Genomic DNA, 12,807 nt, shown 5'->3' on the forward strand with positions numbered 1-12,807 from the left:
GGAGCATGACGGCTAAATTAACGGATCTGATTAAAACAACTGAACCGGACCTGACCCTGTACATTCCAGAAAATTTCATAATTTACAACCGAGAGATAAGGATACTCGATACACAAGTATTTCATGAATTATATAAGGGTTCTTATCACCTTGTGTGTTCACCTCTGGTTCTTATCACCTTGTTTATTCAAAGCCCCAGCCAGTGCCCACAGTGAAGGGTTTACAGTACTGTACATTTGACCTAAAATCCAATGCTGACCCATGACCCCTTAAAACAATCCTTGTACAGTGTGTATATGAAAAGCCGACAGGCTTTTAGTGCATAGGCGGTGCAAAGTTCAGCAGTTCTACAAACGGGGTCAAGATTTTACATGTGCAGGGGTGAAGAGTCCTGAGATACGGATTTCCCAGGACAGCTTATATGGCTTCATGGCAGTTGCTTTGTACATGCATGTTTTTATGAGGCTATTAAATCTTAACAGGCACACTGTTATATGATGTCTGGAGCTGAGCCAGTCAAATTAAAAATGCTCAAAGAAACATGAGTAATAACACGGAAAATATATAGACAGTATTTATGCGATTGTCAAAAAATAAATAAAAAATGAGTAAGCCTGCAGTGAACCACAGAGTTGTGCTGTTATTTTTGTTGTAAACAACACAGGGTCAGTTAATTTAGGCAGCTGGCAATTTCATCTCTTCTACACTTTTTTGACAGCAAATTTATTATCGTTGCCCATGAGAAGGATGATTACAGTCAGTCCTTAGGGATTTGATGGAATGTTATCTGAAAATGACAAATACGGTAAGGCCGTCAACTTATCAAATGTGTCTTTTACACGCAGCTGAGGAATTCTACATATTGGGTAAATAAACAAAGAGCACATACACACATTCCATAACTGTTTTTTTTTTTTTTTTTTTACAGCAGATAACAAATAAAATGTTAATTATACAAGAAATGAAAATGAATATATTGCAAACATAACAATGGCAGCAATAAAATGTATTTCACTTTAACAGGCTATTATACTGAGCAAATGTTCATCAAGGGAAAAGTCTCTATATAAAGAAAGGAAGAAAGGTGAACAACTGTCTAAATTAAAGTTTAATCGGCAAGTGTCTGTGATGCCGAACTTTATAAGATTTAAACAACATACACACATAGCTGCAGGCTGAAGACTGACCTTCTTATACTGCATGTTATATTATGTACAATATATGGTTATATCTTTCAGTGCTCTTTGTCTTTGACAATAATGGCTGGTAAAATGATTCATAAATATATTCAGTCTTTTCAAGTTACAGTACATACATACATGCCTTTAAGATCTTGACATCCTTATGTAAGCCTCTATGAGGAACAGAGAAGGAACCTGCACCCTGATCCCTCTTCCTTTTTGAATCTTTCACGACTTCTTTCTTTACTATTTATGAGGTTCACTTCACAGAGGCAGACATATCCTTTACTACCTGGAGCCTCAGGCTAAACAGCTTGAGAAAAACATCACCAGCAAATTAAAAATATATTATATATAAATATATATAATTTGTTATAGTCCTCTTTGGTCACTTTGATAATGATTTTTGGATTCACTAAATGGCTTTTCCATTTGGAACCAAATAAGTTAATTTCACCTATGAGTAAAAAATGTTAAATCATTCGGTTTTATTTCCATGCCTTTGATAATATAATTTGAGAGGAGGTTCAATTCAAAACAGGACTTGATGAAATTTCCAGTGAATAAAGGCATAAAACCTGATTGACATTTACAGAAGATTTCAAGCAAAATCGACACATAATTTGTCGCTAACTTCATTCACAAACACTTGCACATAACAGGAGCTCAGCTAGTAGTTATTGCCACATCCCCTGTACAGTTCTGACCTTACACCACATGTTAAATGGCTTCAGCGTACTTAGAAACCTTTCTACCTTGATGGTATCCAAGCACTAGTGAAACACTTGAAGTGTGTTAGTGTGGCAGTGGATTATATAGAGAGATAAAGAGAGATTTTACTCTCATAACTGTTCTATTATTCTGCACAATCAAAAGTCACAGTTTGCCTTGAACTCCATTCATAAATGAAATCAGCGACTATTCTTCAGGCAGTGAGTCACACAAGATCATTTGAAAGGAAACTGTTTTAAAATGGACAATCAATGAGGATAGAAATTCAGTCATTTTAATTCCCTTTTTCTGCATTATTCAAATGAAGAGTTTGGAGATCATTTGTAGCAGCTTTATTTGGTTATGTTACCTAATTCTCTATACAGTATAAGAAACCGAACCCAGATCTCTGGCCACTCTCCAAACCCAAATGTACTCTGTACAGGAGCACCCAACTATAATTAGGTAAAGGGCTGTCAGGTTCCTCTAATTCCTCTTGAAAAATTAAACAGCAACACAGAATTCTATCCAATTTATGTTTAATTTAGGTGTTTAGTTCCAATATTCTCTAAAAGGCTTTTTAGAGTTTAATTGTTTTGGTTTGACTTACAGATATAAAAAAAATAATAATAAAAAAAAACTTTATACCAAACATTAATTGAGTATTCAGTAAATGTACGTCAGTGGCTAAAACGTAATTTTCCAGCATACCTACGTATGTTGAAAACCTTATTCTAATCATATTCAGGAATTAACTTCCCTGACATTTCACGTTGAATCACTGAACTGAATCTGCTGAGGATCTACTCCCCGCAACACCCCCCGCCCCCTAAAGCTCCAAATCACTTCACCCTGTCTCTAGCTCAATCCTTCCTTAACACCTCCCTCTCATAAATCTCAGGAAGCATTTCACAGTCTTTGTCTACCAAAGGCCACATGGACACCTACACAAACATGTTCATAGATATTGTGTCCCAGACGAAAAAATTACCAACAAAAGCATTCCTGTGGTCTTAACGAGCGTGCTTACAGTACTGTAATAATGTGCACAAATTATTCAGGGCTCAGTACTTCAAACTGAGTAATAGGCAAACTCAATTAACAGAGAAAGCAGGAAGGACAGAGAGCCAGTTAGTCACTGCCCACACGCTGGTTTAGTGAGAGGTACGACGGAGATACAGAGGTAGGAAGACAGACAGGAGAGAGGGAGAGAGAGAAGGTTTAAAAGCTAATTCACGTTTTACTGCCTCTCCTGTTCCAATGGACATCAGCTGACTTAATTGGCTGTAGACAGCTTGTTTTCAGTTAAAGGAATTAAACACAGAGGCAGACGCTGATTTTTAGCCACCTATACTGTACTGATGATAATAGGAAGATTCAGTAGTTTCTAGATAGTTTAATAACCCAGGAGTATCATATTAAGCACTGTATGTTTCAGAAAGTTGTAGTTGGGATGGTATTGACATCATATTAAAAGAGATTTTATTTCTGGCCAATAAAACTTCCTGTTAAAATGTGTGATTTCATAAAAGGTCTAAAATGTAACTTCTATTACATATCACTTGGACATGTCATTGCTGCGTGTCTTTCATACTGTATCCGTGCTGATAAATTATTATCAGGTCAGCAAGAATTAGCAGTACAGCTAAACAAGGTGGAAAACTGTAAAATATATGAACCTTCATCTCATAAAGTCTGATAAAACAGAAATACTTGCTTGGTACTACTGTAAGACTTGTGCCCTAGAGCTTGATGGCTATTTTGTGAAATCACAACCCACTGACATGGACACTTTTTATTCCCACTACATATTTGCACTTGAGAAACAAAGCCAAAAGACTGATTCTAAAGCTATATGATGCTGGAAAAAAGAAACATGCTTATTAAACCTCTATATTGCTGACTGCCTACTCTGCTGTCTCTATAATGACACCACAAGGAGTTCAGAATGTGACAGAAAGTTTTCTTTTCTTTTCTTTTTTTCAGAGCTCATCTCAGGACACTTACAGTAGTTACAATCAGCTGAATCACCCATTTAGCATGGTACTGTTTGCTTTAACTATTCTGACTCATTCTCTATACCAGCTATCCTGTAAAGGGTCACAGGATGCCTGGAGCCTACAGTACCTTAGGGGACTCAGGGCACTAGGTGGGGTACACTCTGGATGGAATGACAGACAATTACAGGGCACAAGCACATACTGTACACTCACTCACACTATGTGCAATTAGGTAATGTCCCTTAGACTACTCTGCATGTCTGGGGACTGTGGGAGGAAACCGGAGCACACATGGAGGAAGCTCTCAAGAACATGGAGAACATGCAAACTCCACACACACACAGACCAAAGGCTGGAATTGAACCCTCAACTGTGAAGGTGCAAGGATACAGTACTAACCACTATACCGCCATGCTGGGTTTAACTATTCTATACATGTAGAATGCAATTATAGTATAATCACACTTTTCTGTATAACCCAGAAGAGGACAAGTTCCCTTTTGAGCCTGGTTATTCTCAAGGTTTTCTCCACAGGTAATCTCAGAGAGTTTCCTTGCAACTGTCATTAATCATTGATAATCATTAATAAGGGTCTAACTCTCCACCAGATTTCTTTAGAGCTGCTTTGAACGACTGCCTATGGTTTAAAGTGCTATACAAATAAAACTGAAATTAACTGAGCTAAAAAATCTGAGCAGATTACTTTACTGCAGATTTGACTACAAAAAATTAATTAGGGTTCTTCGGGAATTGCAGGCTGGCTGACTAAAATGTCTTATACCATTTTTGCCCGTGTAATACCGTGAAATAATTGTTTCACAGTATATAAACTCACAAATTGCACACCACTGTGAAATCATCCCAATGTTGTCCTCCTGAGCTTTGTTTATCCTTAAGGTCTCTAGGCCCTTTGCATTCGGTCCTTTTACTGAATACCCTTTGGATAATACTCTGGCTTTGATATCTCATGCCCCATCCTGTTTTGACCCTTGTCTGCAGTACTATTTTGATTTTCGGACTGCATCTTAAACGTGTAAAGATAATTCCTATGCATGATAGAGACAAATAAAAGGTCAAAATTGTAAAGTGTCCATGAAATGGTGCTTAACACATAAAGATTGTTGAGATTACACAGTAAAACTGAGTCATTAAACCAATGAGGTTGATATAAGCATGCACTATACAATAAGAAAAGATAACAAGTACAATGGCACATGCACTCTTCTGAGGCTCTTTTTTCCTAGATGTAATTGGATCGCTCTGTGACATAGCGCAACCTTAACGTGTCCTTCTAACCCACACTAGAGGAGCACCATAGCAGACAGTACCACCTTTCTGACTCTGGAAGATGAAAATGATCTGTAGTAATACATCAGTAAAAATTCACCACTGAACCTGGGTTTTTTGGAAAGCTGTGTGATGAAACGTCTTCTAAAGAGATATGTTTGTTCATGCACCAAAAACGAGGCTGAGAATGTGTCTTGGCTCAGCTGTGGCAGGCTTTTTTGCCGTATGGCCCCCTTCATGCAGCCTGGTGTGAATAGCTCCTCTGTGTGACCGGCCAAAGATCTGCCAGCGGACCCTCTCATTGTTGGCTGAATGGGCACAGCTAGGCCACGTCTTAAGGCACTCTAATGTGCCATGGCCAGACCATAAAGGCTGCGTGGTAATTTGCCAGGGATAATGGAATGCCTTTAATTTGCCTGGGAGGGAAATGGAGACTTTGAGCAGCCTTATAGAGGAGGAGTCCCATTCTAGGTCTCACTCTATTCATATTTTAAAAGGATTTGTTTTCTTCCGGATCACTGTTATCCCAAGTCCAATATCTGCAAACAACGGGATGGGAAAAGGAAAACAACATAGCAGTCTCTTGGACCTATTACACAGGGATGAAGACACTAGGAAAAATAAACAGAAGGCAGCTTCTACTTCTCTTCGGCAAAGATGATTCATTTGGGGAACATTTAGGTCACAGATTAGGTTTTTGGAAAAAGCTCTAATAGAATATGATGAGAGGAAGGGTTCAGGGAGACTGTACGTTAAGGAGGTTAGAGGCCCAGTTTGTCCGTCACAGTATACAATGAAATTTAGAGTGAGTGCAGGAACTCCAGCTCCTCTGTAATTTGTTATCTCATGTCCCCAGATGATTCATGTACCTCAGAGTATACTGCTCCACTAAAACCTTCGCTCTGCTGGGAAACCAAGTGCAGTTCTAGATATTATATCATGGTGGAACTTTATAAACAATGATGTTGACATTTTAGAGAAGGAAAATCAGCATAACTTTGTTAAAGTGTTACACATTAATGGTTGAGTTTGATAAGCCAACAAACAACTAATTAAACATAACATAACATGCTCTCAAAAATAGCTGCTGTGTGTGAGTGAGTATGTGTGCGTGTGTGTTTAATGGGAATGGTGGTGAATGTTGGTGAGCAATTGATGCCCCGGGCTGTTTCTCCATGTTATTAACTTTATTCCTGCTGAAATACTCCTTTGAAAATGTTCTTTTTGTCTACATTCAAATTTTAAGCACTAAAACTGTTTTTTTTCTTCAGATGCACTACTAAACACACCCAAACTTCCCACCTTAATACTGTCCCAAGCATGATCCACATGTCACAAATAGCAAAAACTGTCAAATTCACAAGATCCTCCATCAGCGAAGTTGTAATAAAATGTAAAAAAGCAAAAAAGTAGCACAGCCTGCATTTTTGTGGTTTGCCGTTGCTGTTTCTGTAGCTATTACTGGCACTTCTCTGCCCGGGAGATGTGTGGGTGCAGGAGAGGTACAAGCAGCTATATGTACATGCACAGTGAAGTGCAATGCAAAAAAGTAGCTGACCATGAAACCTCATATTGGATATGTACCTGAAAAAGTACCATGAAAGTGGCTAAAAAATTCTGGTAACAAAAACACATCTTACAGTCACACACATTTAGGTGCAAATGAGGATTTGTGCCAGGTTAAGACAATGTGCCCAAACACAGAATAGAGGGATTTTACAAAGCCTGGCTGACTTTCTACAGAGATAGAGATACAGACCAGTAAGGGGAAAGAGATTTAAAGGTGAGCAGACTAAAAGAAGGTGGAAAATATTTTCTTGCAGCCTCTCACTGAGCAGGTCTCCCTGGTTCTCTTTTTGTCTTTTTAGTCTTTGACCCCTCAATAGGAAGGCTTGCGAACTTTAAAGGCCTGACTGCTGACTACAGAAGTGCAGAAGGTAATAAGGTTGCCCTATCGACAAGACTGCAGAAAATGTGAAAATGCTTACACATACACATATACATACATACATACATACATACAGACAGAGAGACAGACAGACAGACAGATAGATAGATAGATCAATTACATTAGAGATGCAACCTAATACAGTGTTCAGAATGAACAAAAATGGGTTCTAAACCTTACGCTTAATGTTAGGCTTATTGGAAAGCATTAAAGTGTACAGTACCTGCTTGAACTAGACACTGTATATGCATCAGGACAAACATAAAATTGAGTAAGTTTAAGTTGAAAGTGTTGCACTTGAAAAATGCATTAACACTTGTAATTTATACATAAAATTAGATCGGTTCATTAGTAACCACACTTGGTTACTGTTTATGCAAATTAAGGCTATAAGTTTGTTTACATTTACTAAAACAAGTCCAACTATTCAGAAACAAATAATATTAAACACTCGAACTACACCATAACCCACCCACTTCAGGGTAAAATCCAAAATGAATAAGAAGAAGAAGAAGAAGAAGAAGAAAAAGAAGTGAAATGAACAGAGACCTACTTCCACAAGGGCATCACGAGGACATCATTCTTGAGGTACAGGGTTGGCAGAAACAGAAGGTAATCCTTTTGTAAACCCTGGAACAAGAAAAAAAAAGTTCATGAAAGAAACCATTACAGAGTGGATTTTTAAACAACAGAAGCTGAGTTGCTCTACTCTCATAAACCAAACCAGTACATTCTTAATGGAGAAAAGAAGGAGACTTGTGGAGTGATGAAGAAAAGGTGCTGAAGGGGGAGGGGGGGGCTGCTGAAAGGGGGGTAGTGGATAGTCACTAAACAATAGGACAATGACTCCTCCCCTCATAACGTATCAGTCAAAGAAAGCATTAGTTTTAGGAAGTGCACTTGACTGACATTGTGTGTAACAGAAGAGGAAAACAATGGGTATAGGATCTGCTTGACCAAACTTTCATGGAAAAAAAACTGGATGTGTAGAATAGAGGCCATTGTGCCAAATATAAATAGCCAGAAAAATCAAAAGCGTAGATCTGTGTTTCTATGACAACCCACAATTATTGTTCCTGATGTTGCTACATGACCTGTTTAATTAGCCTGTTCTCTTTTTTTCTCACATTTTCTTTTTTTTTTTTTGCCAAACAATTAAATGAAATGAGATAAGACTTGGCTTTATTAAGTACTTTCATATAAGGAATAAAAAAAAAAGAAGTGTTGGATCCCATGTCAGCATCAATGTCCCTCTATAGTAATGCTGTTTCATGATTTTCAACATTCATAAACTGCAATGTCTAATGGTTTAAATATTATTGTATTACATTATTTTATTGTATGGTATTTTAACTTTTGATACATTCAAAAATTATTGTAAACTGCCAAACAGGTTTTTTTTTTTTTTTTGCTTTGTTTGAATCATTTACCACTTCTGCTAAATTTAAATACTAGGGTGGAAATTATATCCTAAGTATTTCCAAATGTTATAACATTAAAACTTATCGGAATAGTTCAAACGTTAAGCTTGGCGTAGTAAAGAAAATTGGTATTATTAACAGAAATAAATTTACCACAAATCTGATTCAAGCATATATATTGTCATTTAATTATCTACTATCTATCACTTCTACATTGAATTGATAGATTTGCATCTCTGTGCATAAAATCAGGGTTATCATTGCAGTGTTTTCAGGGCTTAAATGCACTTTATCTTTCGTGCCCCTTAGTTTACACAACAAGCCTCTAAACCTATAAGGGCAGTGGCCTGTAGTGCAGGACTTAATTAAGCTTAGGCACAAGACAAAGCTTTTCCTCCAGAAGCTTGCCATGTCCCTGAGGACTCAGCTGGTTTATGCTGTGTGGTGCAGTGTAAAGCCAGCATAGAGACCAGGCCAGAGTAATTAAGGAGTAAATAATGAGGCTCTTGAAGGAACCCCTGCTCTGATGATCTGACTGGCTGGAGTGCCAAGTACACGTTCAATAAATCCATTAACAACGTCTGTGAGTCACCACTTTAAAAAGGTCACAGCATCCTAGCTAGCACCATCTACCATGGCAAAGCAAGTAGAACTCAGGCATTTAAAAGCAAAAGTTGGACAGAAAGTTAATACCAGCCTATATTTTAATTACTAAAGTCCAAGCACTCAGTAGTAGTAGCTTTTTTTCCATTTTATACTGATAGGAACTTTATGTTATATAAATATCCCATCATTAAATCATTAAAACATTAGAAAATCTTACAGGCATTTTCAAAAGCAGCCACAACTATGGCATACCCAGAAGAAGCAAAAACAATTTCGTGGTAAGACAGATTTAGAGGTAGAAGCATTCATGCAAAGTCACACCCTTCCCTGCATACGCCCATCTGTAAAGTTTAATCAGCGATTGCTGTTTAAATGAGAAATGGGCTTGCCACATGTCCCTGAACATACTGTGAAGCTGAAATGCTATAGTAGTGTTTGTACAGCTCACTTCCCATCATGCTGCTACAGGGGAAGCTGTGCTCTGCAGGCAGGTTCTCCAACCAGCCAGGTGTTCACTGTGGGATAAACATTTACTAACAGGCTTCAACAAGATCCCTGGGGCCCAACATTAAAGAAGTCTGTTAGCCAGCTAAATATTCAGAATGCTATAGTCAGCGTGGGATGAGGCCTCGGTTTGATCTCCAGGTTTTAATTTGTATCGCTCGAGGCATCATTGTAGCTAGTTAACAATACACCAGCCGTGGTAACTCAGTTATTAAGAAATTAGACCATAGTTTTGCATCTTACTTGAAGTTTAAGGGGAAACAAAAAACAAACAAACCAAAAAAAACCTACATGCAAATTCTAAAATGGATTCAAAATGCATTATATGTTCCCCCAGTGGATAAGAAGCCACTGCGGCAAAGTTTAACGCTAAGTGAAACTTCTTTTAAGAGCAGTTGAAAAAAAAGAGAGCACACAGCGAAAGCTGTCAGCTATACAGGAGTTTGTGGGTTTCCATTCCCGTTCCTGCTAGTTAGGCGGCAGGACCTTGGACTTGCAGGAACAATAGAATTGACAGAAAGTGAAAGGCTGAGAAAACTCTCTGTAAAGTAAGCAGACCACCTGCTGTGATGGCCTCAGTACCATCCCCAGTGTAACTACAAGCCAAAATGCACAAAGTTGCAGTAATTATGCCTCCCACAGTGGACATAATAACGCTCAGATCTGGAATGGATGTGAAAAGAATGGAGGCACAAATCAGTCTTGTCCTGTCAAACACACTGACATTTTCATAAGTACCAGCTACTGTTCTTTCTCTCAAAAGAAGTTTCCATCAAACTGCATGTGAGGGCTCTTCTTTAAAACCAATTTAGATTTCGCGCAGTGGTGGAATAACAAAGTGGTTCATCCTCACACCACAAGTGTGTTTTAAACTCTTATTAATTAAGATGATTTTTGATGATTAAGATCTCTCATTAATGTGCAATAAAGCAAAACTCAGTGGTGTTATTCTAAAGGTAGTGTAGTGTGCTACATAATGAACTGAAGAGGACCAGCAATACAGTTAAAAAGAAAAGGCAGCTCCAGATACATTGAATGATAATGAGGTAATTTGTCTTGTCATTGGCTAGGCAGTAAACATTTCAAATTCAATCAATGTTTAATTCTATACAAATTTTACAGTCTACCGGCTGTGAATTATGAATTGATGCTTTCCTAAACCGATTCAGGTTTGAAGATTTTCTAAATTCTGCTGATACACGTGATCAAATGTGCGCTTACTCCTGCTCACTCCCTATAACTTATCACAATCAATAGTCCTCTCAGCACACTTCATGAAAAAAAAAATCACCATCTTAAGTAGTCTTGTGTTAGGAATCCTGAAAATCACACTAATGAAACTGAATTAAACTTTTGGGATTAAGTGCCGGTCCAATAAGTAATTACGAGTGGTCAGACAAATCACAAAGGCTGAGGACATGCCTTCTCTCTTGATGCACTTGGTTGTAATTAATGATTTTAAGTAAATTTTAATTCCAGTGAACTCGAAGAACAAAGAAAACAAATGATGCCCGGCTGAGTGAGCAGCTTGACTTAAAATTCCCCAGGTTTGTTGACATTGTATAAATGGTAAGATTAATTAAAGTACAGCTTTGTTAAAAAGACTTCTAAAAAAAAAACCTGTTTATTCATTTAAATTGGTTTCAGGATAATTGTGACATATCTCATCATGCTTCATTCACAATGACTAGTCTGAAGACGATTTATAAGGCTTTAAAGTAGATAAGAGATTATGCAGATAAATTAAAGGCACAGGTCAGTATTTCACTGGTAATGTTTAATATAGTGTTAATTGCACTGCTAAAAGGCTCAAACTATAGATTACTTAAAAAAAAAGGAAAGAATCCAGAAATTGTGCTAAATTAATTAATGAAATCAAATCACTGCCTGAGGGGAGGAAATACTGTCTTTTTAAGACAATTCTTGATCCTTGCTTGCTTCTGGCCAATGACAGTAATTCTAGCTAGTTGTCCTGTCTTTCCCACTGCAGTATACAGAAGGAGCTTCAGAATTCGGAGACCATAAATAAGTTATTCTCAGTACATTTAAATGTAATACAGTTATACAGTATACGTATGTCTTTATTTAATAAGTGTAAAATCCCCCAGATTGGACATCTAAAGTGGGAACAGTTCCTTGCATTAATGACTGATATTTGAGTTTGTTTCCTGCGACCGCCTGCTGTGCCTGTGAGAGACATGACATCATGCTGCGGCTGTGAATGTTTTAGAATTATTGGCAACTTCAGTTCTTTTACCTTCCAAATTTCTAAATTTGGTCAATATTTTTGAATAATGTTGATAATTATGTGTGCTTTTTAGTCAATACTATATATTTATGTATACACATACACTAACAGTCAAATGTTTGGATGCACCTTCCTATAGGGTAGTGGTGACTCAAACAATTACTGTAAGACTGTGGGTTACTGGATTACTGATTGGAAGTTCAGGGGTTCGAGCCCCAGCACTTCTAAGTTGCCACCTTTGAGCCTTTGAGCAAGGCCCTTAACCCTATCTACTCTATAAGCTGGCTGACCCTGTGCCCTGACCCCAGTTTCCTAACTGGGATATGAGAAAAATTATTTCATTGTGCTGTAAAGTACACATGACAAATAATTCAATATATTATATTATTCATTGCTTTTTCTTTATTTATAACATTATACAGTTGTGCTCAAAAGTTTCCATACCTTGAGAGAATTTAAAGAAAACCTGAGTGAGAAGGCAAAACTAATTTATTTAATAGGACTCATACGTAAGGCATAACAGAATGGCACAATCAAACAAGACATGACAATAAGGGGGAAAAAAGCAAAAATAATCCCTGTTCAAAAGCTTGCATACCTTTAGTTCTTTATTTCTTGTATTGCCTCCTTTAGCATTGAAATGGCATGCAGTCTTTTGTAATTGCGCATGAGGTCCTTAATTCCCTCAGGTGGTATAGCTGCCCATTGTTTTAGGCAAAATGCCTCCAGTTTCTGTACTTTTTTGGTTTTCTTGTATGAACTGCACGTTTGAGATCTCCTCCCAAGTGGCTCATAAATTCTGAGGTCAGGAGACTGTGATGGCCACTCCAGAACCTTCACCTTTTTCTGCTGTAGCCACTGAAGGGGCAAACTTGGCCTTGTGCTTTGAATAATGGACAGG

The 12,807-nt window shown here is 37.7% G+C and overlaps 2 protein-coding genes across 5 annotated transcripts in view; one reads left to right on the top strand and one right to left on the bottom strand.

Annotated features, from left to right (window-relative positions):
* sema5ba (sema domain, seven thrombospondin repeats (type 1 and type 1-like), transmembrane domain (TM) and short cytoplasmic domain, (semaphorin) 5Ba) overlaps positions 1-12,807 on the bottom strand; it is a 102,486-nt gene that overhangs the window by 71,332 nt on the left and 18,347 nt on the right. For 3 of the 4 annotated variants that reach the window (XM_053495927.1, XM_053495926.1, XM_053495924.1), the window contains exon 2: positions 7,681-7,757. The gene's annotated coding sequence lies outside the window, so the exon portion shown is untranslated. Of the gene's footprint in view, positions 1-7,676; positions 7,758-12,807 lie in introns of all 4 variants that reach the window. The other variant, XM_053495925.1, reaches the window with a different exon arrangement.
* pdia5 (protein disulfide isomerase family A, member 5) overlaps positions 1-12,807 on the top strand; it is a 91,039-nt gene that overhangs the window by 5,366 nt on the left and 72,866 nt on the right. The window lies entirely within an intron of this gene.

The sequence above is a fragment of the Clarias gariepinus genome, chromosome 5 (genome assembly GCF_024256425.1).
Source record: "Clarias gariepinus isolate MV-2021 ecotype Netherlands chromosome 5, CGAR_prim_01v2, whole genome shotgun sequence".
Taxonomy (NCBI): domain Eukaryota; kingdom Metazoa; phylum Chordata; class Actinopteri; order Siluriformes; family Clariidae; genus Clarias; species Clarias gariepinus.